We start from the raw sequence: 14,618 nt of genomic DNA on the forward strand, positions 1-14,618 counted from the left end.
GTCTAGCCAACAAAGGACGCATAACGGCCCTCATTTTCTCCTCTTAGTGTATAATACGTTGGGAGCAAATACGAGATAGGCCTGATGGCTATTCTGGCGGACTTCGATAATAGAATTATGTCTCACACCATATTGCGCACATCTATTTCAAAACGTTGTGAAATTTTCGAATAGATCGAAGTAGGAAATTTTAATTTCAAGCTACTTTCAGATGTCGACTAAATGAATTTGTATTAGAAGCCCAGTTCCTTTCTTGCTTAATCTTTGACTAGTATGTTTAGCAGACAAAGGTGAAAGTAGCTTTACGCCAATACGACGGGCAGCAGAATGCAAATCGGTGCAATTGTTTATTGGAAGTTAAGCTACATTAAAAAATATTGCAGATCCTCTGGACGGCTATATTTCCGTCCACTTCCGATATATAAATGCTAAAGTGGACTAAATAATACGATCCTGTTATAAACGGCAGAGCTTGCCTTTATCTGTTAAACACAGTCCGGCATTTATTTATAAGCTCAAAATAAAAAACACAATTTTGGTTAACTTTCTTGGGTAAATCGATATAGTTGCCGAAATTTCTAGCGAGCCTAGTCTTTAAAAAACTTTGCTTTTTAAAAAATTCTATAGAAAAAATCGAGCGATACGATAGGCTGCATGAATGGCGGAACGAGTACCCTACGAGCAGTTTTGCGTGCGGTGAATTCCCCCTTCAATAACTTCGGCATTTTGGATGCGTGTTGGCAGGCGCCAGTGTATCAACGAAACTAGGTAGCAGACAAATCAAACTCACCCAATTTCGGCTACAAGAAGTTTTTGACATGTGTCCATTACGAGGGTTAGGTCTTAAAAAAGGCCTGATGGCACCGTCTACCCAAATCCTCATCATACGATGAAAATAGCTCCACTATGATACTCGTGAATAGTGCGCGGTTCGGGTACGCTCGCGTGCGGCAATTTTGTTTGTCTATTGGTTCAATTAAGTAAAGATGTTAATCATCTAAAAAAATTAGGACCGCGTTGCAGCTGTTTATGGGTGTATGTAGTAAATGCGAGAAGCTTTGCATGGTAGCTCTCGAAATAGCTTGAATCTTATAAATTTAAACACCGGGTCGTCGAACAGTACATAACAGTTAGTATCATACGACAGGTTCAAACGTGGGAAGATACCAACCCTTAAACCTTGCACAAGGCTGTACAAAAAAGCCCTGGAGAGCGCAGCATGCCTAGTGTGCAGTGCATAATTATGCCGTAAACGCTGAATTATGCAACTGGACTCTTTAGAAAAGCTCGACGACTTCAATGATCTTCTGTATTTTCTGCCAGTTGCTGTAGACGGATCTCGCCCGTGTCATCATCAGTCATTTAAGTTTGTGTATCTGGAATTTTAAAAATATGAATGAATACACAAATGCTCCAGAGAGAGATCTATTCCACCTCTCAAACGCGGCCACAGATGATTGGGATGTATATTGTATTTAACTCATCAGCCATTTAGAGTGAATATTAGAGACTTTTGTAGAGAAGAAAAAAAAGAGAAAAGAAGGCGCAAACATCGGTGGTTGTGTACTTCCTGGTCGTATTGAGATAGAAAATGTTTGCGTAGCTAACACACCTCGAAACACCTTTAATGCTCTTTAACCTTCATTGGAGTTTATACCCGAACTGGAATTTCCACTTAGTTATATGTGAGGTAATCAATACACACTTAATGTTTAGTCCATGTTATTGAAAACAATACAATTAATAAAGCCATTTGCAGTCATGCTTGTGCGGTTTCTATCCATGCATCTACTGATGTTATATAACCTAAAGATGAAAAAAAAAAAAGCAAAAATGGATATTCCACTTCGAAAACACGAAATTACATCGTCAACAACTAGTTGACATTTTACCAAGTACTGACGGATCGGACGGAAGAAATATTGGCTCGTTCTGAGCCCGAGGTCATATGTACGACATGGAAAAGCATATGCGTTAAAAAGTAAACTTTGCCTAGCTCCGAAATATTTCGAAGCGTGACATACGGCGTCTGGCCACACCGAATACTGACGAATAGAGCAAGCATTCGTATCACGAAGTTGAGTACCTGCCTATTACCGAATGTTTTGAAATAGTGAACGAACTATAGCGCTGTACTTTCCTCTGCTAATGCATCCCTCCGGAAGGCGGCGTTGCGTTGCAGAATCATCATTATTGTCTAACATTGCAGTCATTTACATTTAGTATTACACATGTAGGAGTTATACTCACGTACGTATATTACCTGAAAAATTGAGTACATACGTAAAGTCAAGGAATCGAAGTGTCTGTTGTAGACCTAATTCAATCGACATGTAAACTAGCGCAGGTTTCGAGCTCATCGAAGTATGTTTTTCCTACAATATAGATCTCAGTGTGCTTCGCGCACAGTGAGATTTCCACTGGAATAGATATTGCGAGTGTCTTATCACTCACAAACGAGGTAAGTAGCCACTTCGAAATGTTTTTTGTTTCCATCTTAATATGAGCGGTTAACAGCTGCAATAATGTGACTAGAAGAAATATACTGACTAGTAATTACCTGACAAGAAGCCTGCTCTATATAAATGTACCCTGATTTCAAATGGCAAAATAATCTGTCTATCATAGGAGTTAGTTAGTGTCAGTTTGTATATATTCGTTATTTGTAGCAGAATATGATGTCAAGTAATTGATTTAACAGAAATCACTAATAAATATTGTTTTATTTAGATACGTCATCGACGACTGCTTAGAAGCTTTGCAGGTTCAATAAATATGAACGTACTAATACCGGTAATTTTACTTGTTCTATTGATGCGATAAAGGAAACCCGGAAAGGTTTAGGGGAATGCACTAAGAGTCATCCTCATTCGGAGAACAAACATTCATTCTTGAAAAGTAAAAAGGGTAAACGTATTTGTGCTTGAATCATGTCTGGGAAGTCGACTGATGCGTACCAGAGATCACCACAAGTAATAAAAATAAACAAGAGCTTAACTCGTCGTCAATTCGAAACGGAGCGCTTTTAGGCTGCCGTCGTCATAGGATCAGCGTTCAAGCAGATTTCAGCTTTAAACCTACTTCCTCTAACCGCGGAATCACCTCTTACGCAACTATAATCTTACTTTGTAAGTTACAAATATTGACGAATAGATATTCGCAAACCACTATGTATATACTGGGCCCATAGGTTTACTATATTCATTTTAAGACATATTGTACATTCTTACATCTTACCTAAGGTACGCAGAAAGGACGACTTTCCAGCTAATTTACCTAAGGCACTCGAGTCAAATTATTTTCGTTATGAGTCTGGTTGTCTACATTGAGCTTTATCGTATACGCTGCATATAATGAACGGCTGAGCCTACGGTAGAGAGTAAACAGGCAACGAATGATTAGTGGGATGAATATCGATCGACATAAGCACTCATGTAAGGTAGAATATTAAGGTGGCAATTTATGCAACCTTTTTTTTAATATTGACCATTTAAGTTCTGTTATTTACTGGACATTGGTAGGATACGCAGAGTTTACATTTACATCGTCGTCAAGAACTAAACTATGTCTTCTTTATGGCCTGCTTTAGAGTTAAGGTGACACTCAATTTTTGCCTTAAAACATTTCTAGTAAATAGGTAGATGTAACTGTGTGCCTCTTGGAAGGTATGTACAATTGCTCCATAGGTTAAAGCATAGCAAAACTGTGGGTTTCTTTAAACGACAAACTATTTTCTGTACATTTTCCGTGGCGACTGTCCCGCTTTTCCACGCACTATGTCAGAGTTGAAGAGGATCTAAAGAAATTTAACCAAGAAACGTATGGCAAGGCTAGAAAGCGTAATACCCCTGTTAGGCCTAACGCTTCCGACATGTTTCGTTTAACCAAATGTATAGTTTTATTCATTCGTTTCTGTCGCTGCATTCATTAGCCCCATCTCAGCAATTTATCCACATTCCCTTTATAGTCTTGTTTCTATTTTTTACGTACGCGTCAGCTTTTGATGTTTCGTAATAATCGTCCTATTCTATCGACCCAAGTGCCATATCACTCCGCCACCGTTAACCCTACTTTTTATTAAAGTTATCTCATTACCCTGTCCGGCCAATTATTCCGCCAACTGTAGTCGAAATTGATAGTGAGTTTAAATGTTCCCATGTTCAATTTAGGCTGTCCGGGAAACCAAGCCTGTCTAACACGTGAAAGGGTCCATATGAAGATTTTTTTTCAAGAACTCAATTGCTTTGGAAAAGCCCTACACATGCGTTCATAAACTCAGCGCATCGATAGTTTTTAAATACAAATGTGGAAGGCTCAAAAGGCTAAGCAGCTCTTATATATATATGCGCGTTCGCTTTAGATATTTTTCTATGCTGCAATTATTTTGCAAAGACAAAATAATCAATTAAATATGAGCACTCGGAAGTGGCAAATCGAGTTAAGACAAGCATGTCCAACCTTAACTTAATTAACGGATCAATCCGATAATTATAATAATAATGAACGCTTTTCATTACACCGATTATACAGGGTTTAATGGAGCCATTTAGCATCGTGCATGAACGGCATTGTATGCTACCCCATCTGAACGGAAGTTCTTACGCTTACTTTTAACCCGGGCAGCAACTTGATGGCAAAGCATAAAAGGCGTGGTTTTAAAATAGGCAAACGTCCACAGTTCCTATTTATAAATGTAACCAAAAGTCTCGATTTAATTGTTACACATGAAATTTTTTAAACATTTATCAAATTATCACTATGGATCAGTCTCCGTGTATGGTCAACATGTCTGAGCACTGAGACCCAGCGTATTGAATACAAGACGTACGATACATAAGTGCACAGCAGTCAATTTTTATTAAGGTATGATGAAGGGAAGGGTTTTAGCCAGCAGCAAGCTTGAACCTATTGGCCTAATGGTTTGTCCATGAGCAGATGTGAGTTAAACATTCTTTTGTAAGGTCAACTGACCTGTGTCACGAATCTTCTCGTGGAACATTTGTAAACGATGGGCTAAGAAAGAAGTTCATTTATTGCATATTTTCCATTGTCATAGCCTTTGCGTAGTTTGTTTTTGTTTTTATACTCATGCCCTGTGTCTATCGAAAACATAATGGTACGTTGAGACCGGTTATTATCTATGCCAACTGATGAGGAAGAAACAGTACGGCGCACATTTTGGTTAGTACATCTAGAGACTTCAACCCAATTTTCAGGGGGTGTCACATTCTGGCTTCTTATTGCAGGTGTAACGCAGCCGCAGCAGTGTAACGTGTTCACTTCTCCTGGTTTTTTTTCTAGATAGGAAAGCCACTTCATGTCGGCGTTTACGCCCTGAGCAACGTTCAGCGTCGTACTATCAATCGCTAGATACATTTCATGTCTACCTAGGTGTCCTGATCCACTTCAAATCGCTATCCGTCTGTTGGGGAAAATCTAATTGGTAACAGTTTAACACTTTATATATTGTTGTAGTTCAGTTGATACTCTTTCGGAAAAGCAAGCTAAACATAGTAGTTCCAACCTACTAACTTGTTGATTTGAAATTGGAAAGCAGCAATTGAACTTATTATATGCGCACATGCATGCTGTGCATGGTGATATTTCTTGCTTATTTGTGTTTGTTCAAGTTAGGTCTCTAACTAATGACAACTATGCCCTTACAGGGCTGGCATAGGTTGCTTGCTGTTTTGTTAATAGATGTTGAATGTCAATTCCTCTGTTCGTTCTGGACGCCAGCCGTCCGAAGCAGTGCTTAGCCTGAAATATTTATTTATTTAAATGCCTAAACATACGTATGGGCCTGAGATTGTTAAACGTTACCGCAAAGTATATGCAAACAATGCAAGACCATTAATAATAATAATATCCTATATATATATAAAAGCAATCATATAAAAGGAACCACAATTATTATATATGGAAATTTACACGGACGTGAAGTACAAACAAATTCTACAGAAAACGTATGACACAGTTGCAACAGTCAAGTGGTCGAGTAGACCATTAAACAAAAACTCTCGATATCTTAGACTGGCTGGATCGAGTGCATTAAATTTGGTCCTGAGTGCTATGGTCCATTTGTTGCCGAAGCATTGACTAGGCACCTGTAGCTTCTGCGAACCATGGCTTAAGGATAGGTTGATATCTCAAAATTGCCAAATCCCCGTACAACCTACATGGACAGCTGTATGAAAGGGAATAGAAGGCATTTGTGAAATTTATTTTAGAGATCAACTCAGATAACGGTTGTACGGGCCATCAGTTGTGCGTTTGATCATGCGGCGATGTCTGAGTCGACGGATGTCTTTGCTGCACGCTGCTGCTGCCGATGGTGACAGCAACAGCGATTCCTTTGCTGCAACAGCAAATAGAAGAAGCACATTATCTTCTTTGCCTGTCGTGTTCATCTGTTGCCTGATCGCTATCGAACAGGCACAGCGATGTGTAAATTCGCGAACGCTGGAGGCGAGGGGAAATTGGAAAGGGAGAGCTGTTGGGTCTGGGCAACCGTTGATGAGAACTCGAGCCCCCTGGAGTACCGTTGAGTAAAAACGAAATACCGCGCGAGAGCAAGGAAGACAGAATCAACTACCAAACAACAACGACAACCAGTGATGACGACGACAACAACTATTACTACTTCGTACCAGCTAGGAGGAAAAGGACAAAGAAAAGGAAGAGGAGGAGGATGAGAACAGACAGAGCAGGTACGACAATGACGGCGGCAAGAGGACGCACGGCAGCAGGGTTTTCTAGTTGCGAGAGGAGAGCGAGAGGAGGTGATACGAAAGCGATGAGGAGGAAGAGCCATCGGTGCTTCACATGCGACTGTCGTCGTCGTCGTCACTGTCGTCGTCGTCGTCGTCAAGGTGCCTGCCTGCCTGCCTGCCTGCCCACTAACGCAACGCTCTACGGTGCTTGCTCCGAAGACGTTGCCTTTGCTGTTAATGATGGTGTCTCGACAAACGGCAACACGGCGCGGTAAATAGGAGAGGGCTCAGAGCACCTCTCTGCCGTATAAAAGACGTCGTAGCTGACTGAGATCGCTTACTGCAAGTGACTATACTACGGTCAGCCGTGGCCGAGTGCGTGCCGTTAAGCCAGTTAACTAGGTGGGCACGTAACAGCTGCACGAAAGAAGACAGCGATAGACAAGAGAGCTGACTTGAGAAGAGGAGAAAACGATCAAGCACACGCGCCAGTTAAACCGTTTGCCATATTCTTTTAGAAGCTATTGCAAAATTGAACTGTAGTATATACTGTTTATTAAGTTTGTTTGTGCTAGCAATCTTCGTTTCTGACCTAAGTGTGGTCAGATCATCTCGGTTGAAAGACTTACTACTTCGCGAGAACGTGATAATTGGAAAGTGCAGGCCGCGCCTGAAGGTGAGCAGTGGAATTATTTTGGAATCTTCTGTGGCGTGAGATGCATCCATCAGTGACCCAGACGGATATTCACTCGTTAGATCCTGATCTGTTGTCCGCATTTTGTCATGACAGACTCGAAACTTTATTGCTGTTGTTGTTGTTGTTGTTGTTGTTGTTGTTGTTGTTGTGACTCATCATCGATAGCTTACGCGCTTCGGTTCAGTTGCGCGCAATGATCCGGAAAAAACTGATTATTTTTATTATTAAGTATTTCTTTTTTAGCTCATTTATGACTTACGCAGACCTGAGATAACCTTATTGAAGTATTAATATTCGGTAGCTAGAAGACCAGTTCATTGGCTTCCATTTGCCAAGTACACATCATGTAATGTCAGCATAAATCAGAGCAATCTTTCTTGCTAGCTGGAGGGGTTCTCATCAACCAAGAAGGGGTCGTTTCACGTGCTAGTATTTTAACCACACGATCACTGACAGCGAATAGTTTATATGATTATTATCATGAACGGACGGTGCATCCATGTGTCCAGAAGTACAGTCATCGTTTAATATAGTACCCCCCAGTCTAGACTAACCGCTGTTGTTGAGCGACAGATGACAATAAACCAAGAGTTATCAAATAGTTACTAAAATTTTCGAACAAGCAACGCTTTATCATTCATCATGTTTAAGCAGTCATCTTTTCCATATAACCGGGCATATCTGAAAGCGTTGTTATCTGCCTCGATCTCACCATCAATCCATCTTCCGCCAGCCTTTCTAGCCGGTCAATTCAACGCATCTCCGAAGATTCGAAATTCGAAGAAGTACGTTATGACGCCGATCGACCCCCAATATCATCCTTGCCGCTTGAACATATTTTTCTGTTTTCGATATTTCGCTTTGTTTTGCTGCCTGTTCACTTGCTCATAATGAACAAAAGAACCGAGACAAAATTTCTCCGGGTCGAGTCGGATTTTACGTTAAGCTCCATCGATGGAGTTCTAGCCATTTAGAAGCATAACATTTCTATCCCGATCTAGTCGAATTTTTGGAGAGCCCTTTGTCAGCAGTTTACGACGAGATTGCCAATCCAAGGGTGTTTCAACAACAACGTTTAGCGAGACCAGTACCTTACTAACATAGCCTCGCTGACAGTTACCTCCACGCGTGTAGTTTATTGACGTTAACTATGGGATGTTAGATCTGTTAGGAACAGATTTAGTGCTAGATCAGTTGGCATCAGCCTTAACGATGCATATACATATATTTCGTTGTTATAATATGGCTGCCTATTGTTCCACATGGGCAGGCGGATGTTAATTTTACTCACAAACACTAGCCTACCTTGTAATTGGCGTTTATGCCGATAGCTCCTATCAACGTAATACTAAGGATCAGCGTTTCTATGGCGTTGGTGTGATAAGAGGGGTATACTGTCTCCCTTTCATTCGTCATTCGTTCATGTTTCCTTATATATACATGTATCTGTGTATGGTTACTATGCGTTTGTCATATAATGAGAGTTTACAAAATTTTAAGATAAGGTTCTATCCGAACCATTTACTAATGCTCACCAAAGCCACACGATAGTGGCTTAGGTGACTGTGTTAGGTGGGCGAATTGTCCGGACGGAAACTCAAAATTATTCTATTAATCGGTTTTCCCTTCGGAGGACCTTTTCTCTAGAAAACTTCGAAGTAGACACCCATTCGACCAAGCAATATTGCCGATGCGCAGACTTGCTTCAGATCAATACGAACTTTACAGTGTCCGCTTATTTACCTATAGAAAAACAGCCTGTTGACACGTGCAGCAGTAACACAGTAATTATACAGAGTATACGGGTAATCGCTTAATATCTCGACAATATTGAAATTGAATCCCAAGAGAATTAAGGTAGTGATTTACCTTGCAGCTCCCTAACAACCAGAGAAACAATTTTTCAGGCATAGACAGGTATTCGCTTTGGTTTAATCAAAATGATATTGTATATGTCAATGTGACAACCAGCTAGCGAGTTCAGCCCAGCTCTCAGTAGCTTTCATTAGCAGACAACTGCTATCCAACGCATCAATCGATCAATAAGTAATACCGTCGAAAGGAGACACATTTCATAACATATTTTTTTGTGCTTCGCCAGAATACTTGCTTATTTTATCTACAAGCCGGGCTAAAAGAGTTATCACGGTTCGAAAACTGTTTAAACTTTTTTTTTTTTTGTTGTTACATATAATACTCGTCGAAGAATCTCCATTATCCCAGGGTGCCTGCTCGCCATTCGATCCTTTCGTTTCTGCCGTATTGATCGGGTGATACTACTCTGCTCCTTTGGACTTCTGTTGTCTCTTTGCCGCTTTACCAGCGAGCTCCCATCCACGTTCTATCCGTTACCGTTCGTTTGTATTACCGTTACTTCGTAATAGTCCGGGCATTAACGGAGAAACAACGATTGAGTGTTCCTTCGATTATGTCTCTCGAGCGGTCGATAGCATATATGTTATATGGTATCGCCAAACGGCAATTTGTCAATGATGAAGAGCAGCAAATCGCACTTTTTCCATATACATGACTAGAGAATATTATATAACCTTGTTACCACCTATGAAATTATATACATATATATATATAACTAGCGATAAACTGCTGTAGTTTGTTTCGTTAAAAAACGTTCAGACATAAAATTTCTAAGTTTCCATGTCGTGTTAGAAAAAGCCTTCTTTCATTACGCTCGAGTTGTTTACCAGCAGTCCACACATTATAGGAAGTATATGGGAGTCTGCAGCATCTGACGATAGAAAAGTGCGCTTTACCATAAAGCTTTGGCTACGTATCATTTTTGATATCCTTAAAGCAATTAGCGTATGAAAACTCGAAGAGCTTCCGCACGGTCCGATCCGATCATTCTTACACACAAGGATATTTCTATTCAATAATAACAAGCTGGAAAAACGTTTATATCTAGGTCACTTCACTGGGATTGATAACCAGAGCTGAATTTCCACATTCATTCCCAAACGCCATCTATATTTACCTAATGAATATCCGGCTTCTGATAAATTTCCATGGCATATTATATTATCCAACAGAAACTATTTTACCATTAGGTCGCTAGATAAATCAGCACATTTAATAAGGCAACCCTATCAGTACCAGTGATAATAATTATGGTAATTCATTAATATTAATGTTTAAATAATTTAGTTTTGAGTTAACCGTTCGTTGAACAGTTAGTAAAAACGGGTAATAAATTGAATAGTAGTTCTGTTATTGAGGACTGAATGAACGCGAACCAGCAGGAACCAACACGGTTCAAAGGTGGTACGAAGCTTGAGTGGTATCTTTACCTTGAACTTCGTTTGCCTTCATTCGGAAGTGATCACTACTAACAGCTTCAGTCTACAGAACGATGAAATCACTTTCCCTCGATGCATTTACAAGCCAGCTATTTTTCATAACACATGTCTTGCACATATGTGATGCTAGTAATATATATATATATATATATATATATAAATATACACATATTTAATACGCGTTGCGCAGTAAGTGTGGCCTATACTTTGTGTGGTTTACGTTTATTCAGTACATCTTTATATGCTCATTGATCTGGCGCGGACGTGGATCGGCTGTTTTGAAGGCTTAAGACGGTAATAGAGCTAATTAAAGTTTCGCACGAAACTAATTCTCGCTTCGTAGGCCTTGCAGAAAACTATGAATCAAAGATCTTTAAGCACAGAATGTTGAGGTGTACAAACGTTTGCATTAAGCCGTTTGGCCAGTAAGTGTACGGTTGCTGGATACACTTCGGCTATACATAGAATTCAGACGTCTCCAGTATTAGTTCTGAATCGGTTGGATCAGCAAGATTAGAGAATCTTTTCTTATACCGATAATAGATCTCATAAGATCTTTTTGAAGCTCTTCTATAGGCCAAAATCACCTCTCGTTCTCTTCTAGGCTGGCTCGTATACGCGAGGATTCGTAAGTTTCTCTCTGCCATTTACATATGCGTAAGAACTTTTGCAAGCCATCCGTCACCAGTTAAGAAATACGTCGATACTGATTCCAGTAGCTGTTGTCTGTGAAACATGTACATACTCTAGGAACCTTTGAACAATTTTATGCCTGCTCTCCTGTTATCAGATCAGATGAACTAAGAGAAACCGTACTCAGATAACAACTTCTCCTGGAATAGTGAAAATTGTAGCGACGTAAACGCATCCACTGAGGTCGATTGAATCAATAAAACTCTGTGACAAAGATGTGTCGCAAGTTACTTCTATACGCACCAATATGTCTAGTCTCGATGAACAACCTGAGCGTCTGATTAATACTAATTGAAAATTTGCTCTTCTCTCTTGATTGTGTTCACAAATCTATCTTCTATATGCCTATGCCGGCCCGCAGCATTAGCCATCCGTTGACGCTTGGCGACTACAAGTATCTACAACGAACGGGTTTCCGGAAGGTTCCTAGACACCTCTTCTGATCGATTCGTAGTCGCAGAGCAGATTATTTTCAGAGTTTTTCATATAACCCCATTCCATAAGGGAACTATTCCTTATTGGGCTGAGCAGAGATATCTGATTGTTCAGTTAGCATTTGGTAGACAAAACACCTTTTTTTTTATTGTTCTGAATTGATGTCCTGAACGATTTTCGCAAACCAAGTAGATTCGATAAGATAGGAAATTGGTCAGCTTCCGTTTTTTTTTCAGTTGCACGTTTCCGCAGTAAACGACTTTCACTGCCTGTGACTCGTATAAGAACAAGGTGTCCCCGAACACCTAATAGCTGCTTCTGGTTTTGGCTATAATCTTACGATTGGTTTGGAGACGGGCTGGAGCAATATTCCCACGTGTATTGATTACTATTATCTGTTCCTTCTGCTATCGCAGTAGAAAAAGAGCACTGAAATTTGCTCGCGCCTAACTGGCACAGTGGGCGAATTTGCATGAATCTAAGCATGAGTAGTTATTTGGCATTCGTATCGTACGTTTTGTGCTTCGCAACATCACTATACTATATATTCAGTGAGATACTAGATGGTAACCGCAGGGAGGAAACGAGCTCATATACACTGCACTTGTCGAAATAAAGTGTAGAATTATTGTAGTAGATTTCGCCATATTGTCCCCTATAGCTCCCACAGATGTTGTGTCAAGCAGCAAACAGCCGACAAAGACAGAGCGACCGTAAATAGGATATCGGCGCACCAGCCAGGTCAGTCAGACACTTCCGATTTCGGCAATAGCTACTCTTCGGTGTAAGAACTGCCTTATAGGTTAGCAAAATAATTAAATAGTAAACTAGGATTTACATTTAGAACTTTCCTACAGTATCGCTTACGTCTCCATCTAGCCACAGCGGAAAAGTTTATCCAATGCATATAGTAGGACAAACCGGCGGTGTTTCAAGCTTTTGCTGTAAAACCCCTGTGCTAAATAACGCATCACTGATGCGCTAACGATAAAAATCCAAAGGAAGTTTTCGGCTGTCGCTAGCAACGGCCACACGGTGAAAAGGCGGTACACGGTAGGCAATATGCAATAGCATGTATCTACTACAACTAAATGAAGACACCATAGTAGCCCCTGGACGTTTCTCGCGTTGAATTGTTCAGCGACATACACGTGCCCAGCGTTATACGTGGCCCACATGTCACCGACTGTGACGCAAAGCCAGCAGATTGGAGTTTTCCATGGGACGATAATTGCTTTTCAAGTATTTTAAAGTTTGCTAACTCCAACTTATGTCACCGATCGCACTGAGAGCACTTACCGCTTGCTTTGTGAGCTTTGCCGATCGTTTTCCACACAGTGGATATCACAACCAACTACTCATAACACATCATTGCGGAAAGTAACTTCAATATTTTTTCCAAAATTAACTAGCTAAACTATGGCAATATTGCTAGAACAAAACAATCGCAAACAAAACAAATCGTGAAAATTGAACTTTTTTTTTTGCTTTTGTTGCTTGCACAAGTAGTTTCACGAAGCATCATCGAGTTCGAAACGAGTCTCGATTATTTACTTGCATAGAATTTTTTACTTATTTCTGTATACCATTGTCTGTTTGTATAAGACCGTCCAAACAGATTTTTGATGAGCCGAATCAAAAATGTCCTATACCTTAGAATTCACACATATACTTTACGTTGTCAGGGCTCTTTGTTTCTAGTCGAACACTGTTTAATGTCTATGATGTTGAAACTGAACCCGAGTGTAAAGTTCTACAGAAGTACCTGTTGCCATCAGAAGTACACAAAAATATTTACCAGATCCTGTTCAGGGCTTCGTAGCTACAAGGAGCTAAATTTCAGTGCAAAAAATAATTATAAAGCTATCGCAAGGTGTCGAGCAGCGAAAAAATGTCGACAATAATCGCATTAGTAAAAAAAAAAAAAAAAAGTTGGGAAAACTTCAGAAGTGCAGTAGAATTTACTGAAATTTCTCAGCACTACTTTATTTAGTGTATTACTATAACTAATATGTATTACGCACGTTTCACAAATCCAAAAGTCCTTTACGCGCCTCAAAGCAAAAGCTTCGCCTTACGCAAAGCTCAATCGCGTCCTTCTAATTATCGTCGAATCCCACTTCTATATAAAATGCGACGAGAACGAAATCTGAGGCCTAATATAGAGCTCGTCGTTTATTCACTCGTCGAACGATAACTTTGACAGCGTTTAACTTACTTAGAAAGGAAACAGAAAATCGAAATGGCATCGTTTGTAGACCATGATTGCGATCATCGCTACAGCTAAAGCCGGATGAAGATTTTAGAATTTATCCGCAGTGATGAGTAAGCAGATGATAACGCGAGATGGTTGCAATGCACATATGGGAGTGAGTCATTATTCTTGAATAAATAATTGTTTCTTCCTGCACATTCACCGCATTACCGAAAGAAAGGAAAAAAAACATATATATATATATGTGTATTCATTTGTTTCTGAAGTTATATTGCCTTCGTCTACCAGTGCTAAATTTCTGTGGCGGATATATCCGGTGAAGTAATGATCACAATGCAATAGTGGACCCTCGCTTGCTGGTCATGTTGTTAATGACAGTTCGTTGATAATACCGTCTACCCGTGGTTATGTCATCGAGTTTTTCTTGTGGAAAATCTGTCATACCCTGCGCCCGGTGTCACACTCGTATTTTTTCCCGAAACGCGAAAGGATCGAACTTGCCCAAAGAGGAAGAAGCATCCAATAACTCTCTGGCCGACGCAAAGCTGCTC

General features: G+C 40.1%; 1 protein-coding gene across 1 annotated transcript in view; it reads left to right on the top strand.

The window, feature by feature from the left end:
• Window positions 1-7,064: 7,064 nt before the first annotated feature.
• LOC111264951 (uncharacterized) overlaps window positions 7,065-14,618 on the top strand; it is a gene marked incomplete at its 3' end in the record, with an annotated part of 47,894 nt that continues 40,340 nt past the window's right edge. The window contains 1 exon segment of the mRNA XM_086970259.1: window positions 7,065-7,389.

This window comes from Varroa jacobsoni, unplaced genomic scaffold (genome assembly GCF_002532875.2).
Source record: "Varroa jacobsoni isolate VJ856 unplaced genomic scaffold, vjacob_1.0 scaffold_916, whole genome shotgun sequence".
NCBI classification, from domain to species: Eukaryota; Metazoa; Arthropoda; class Arachnida; order Mesostigmata; family Varroidae; genus Varroa; species Varroa jacobsoni.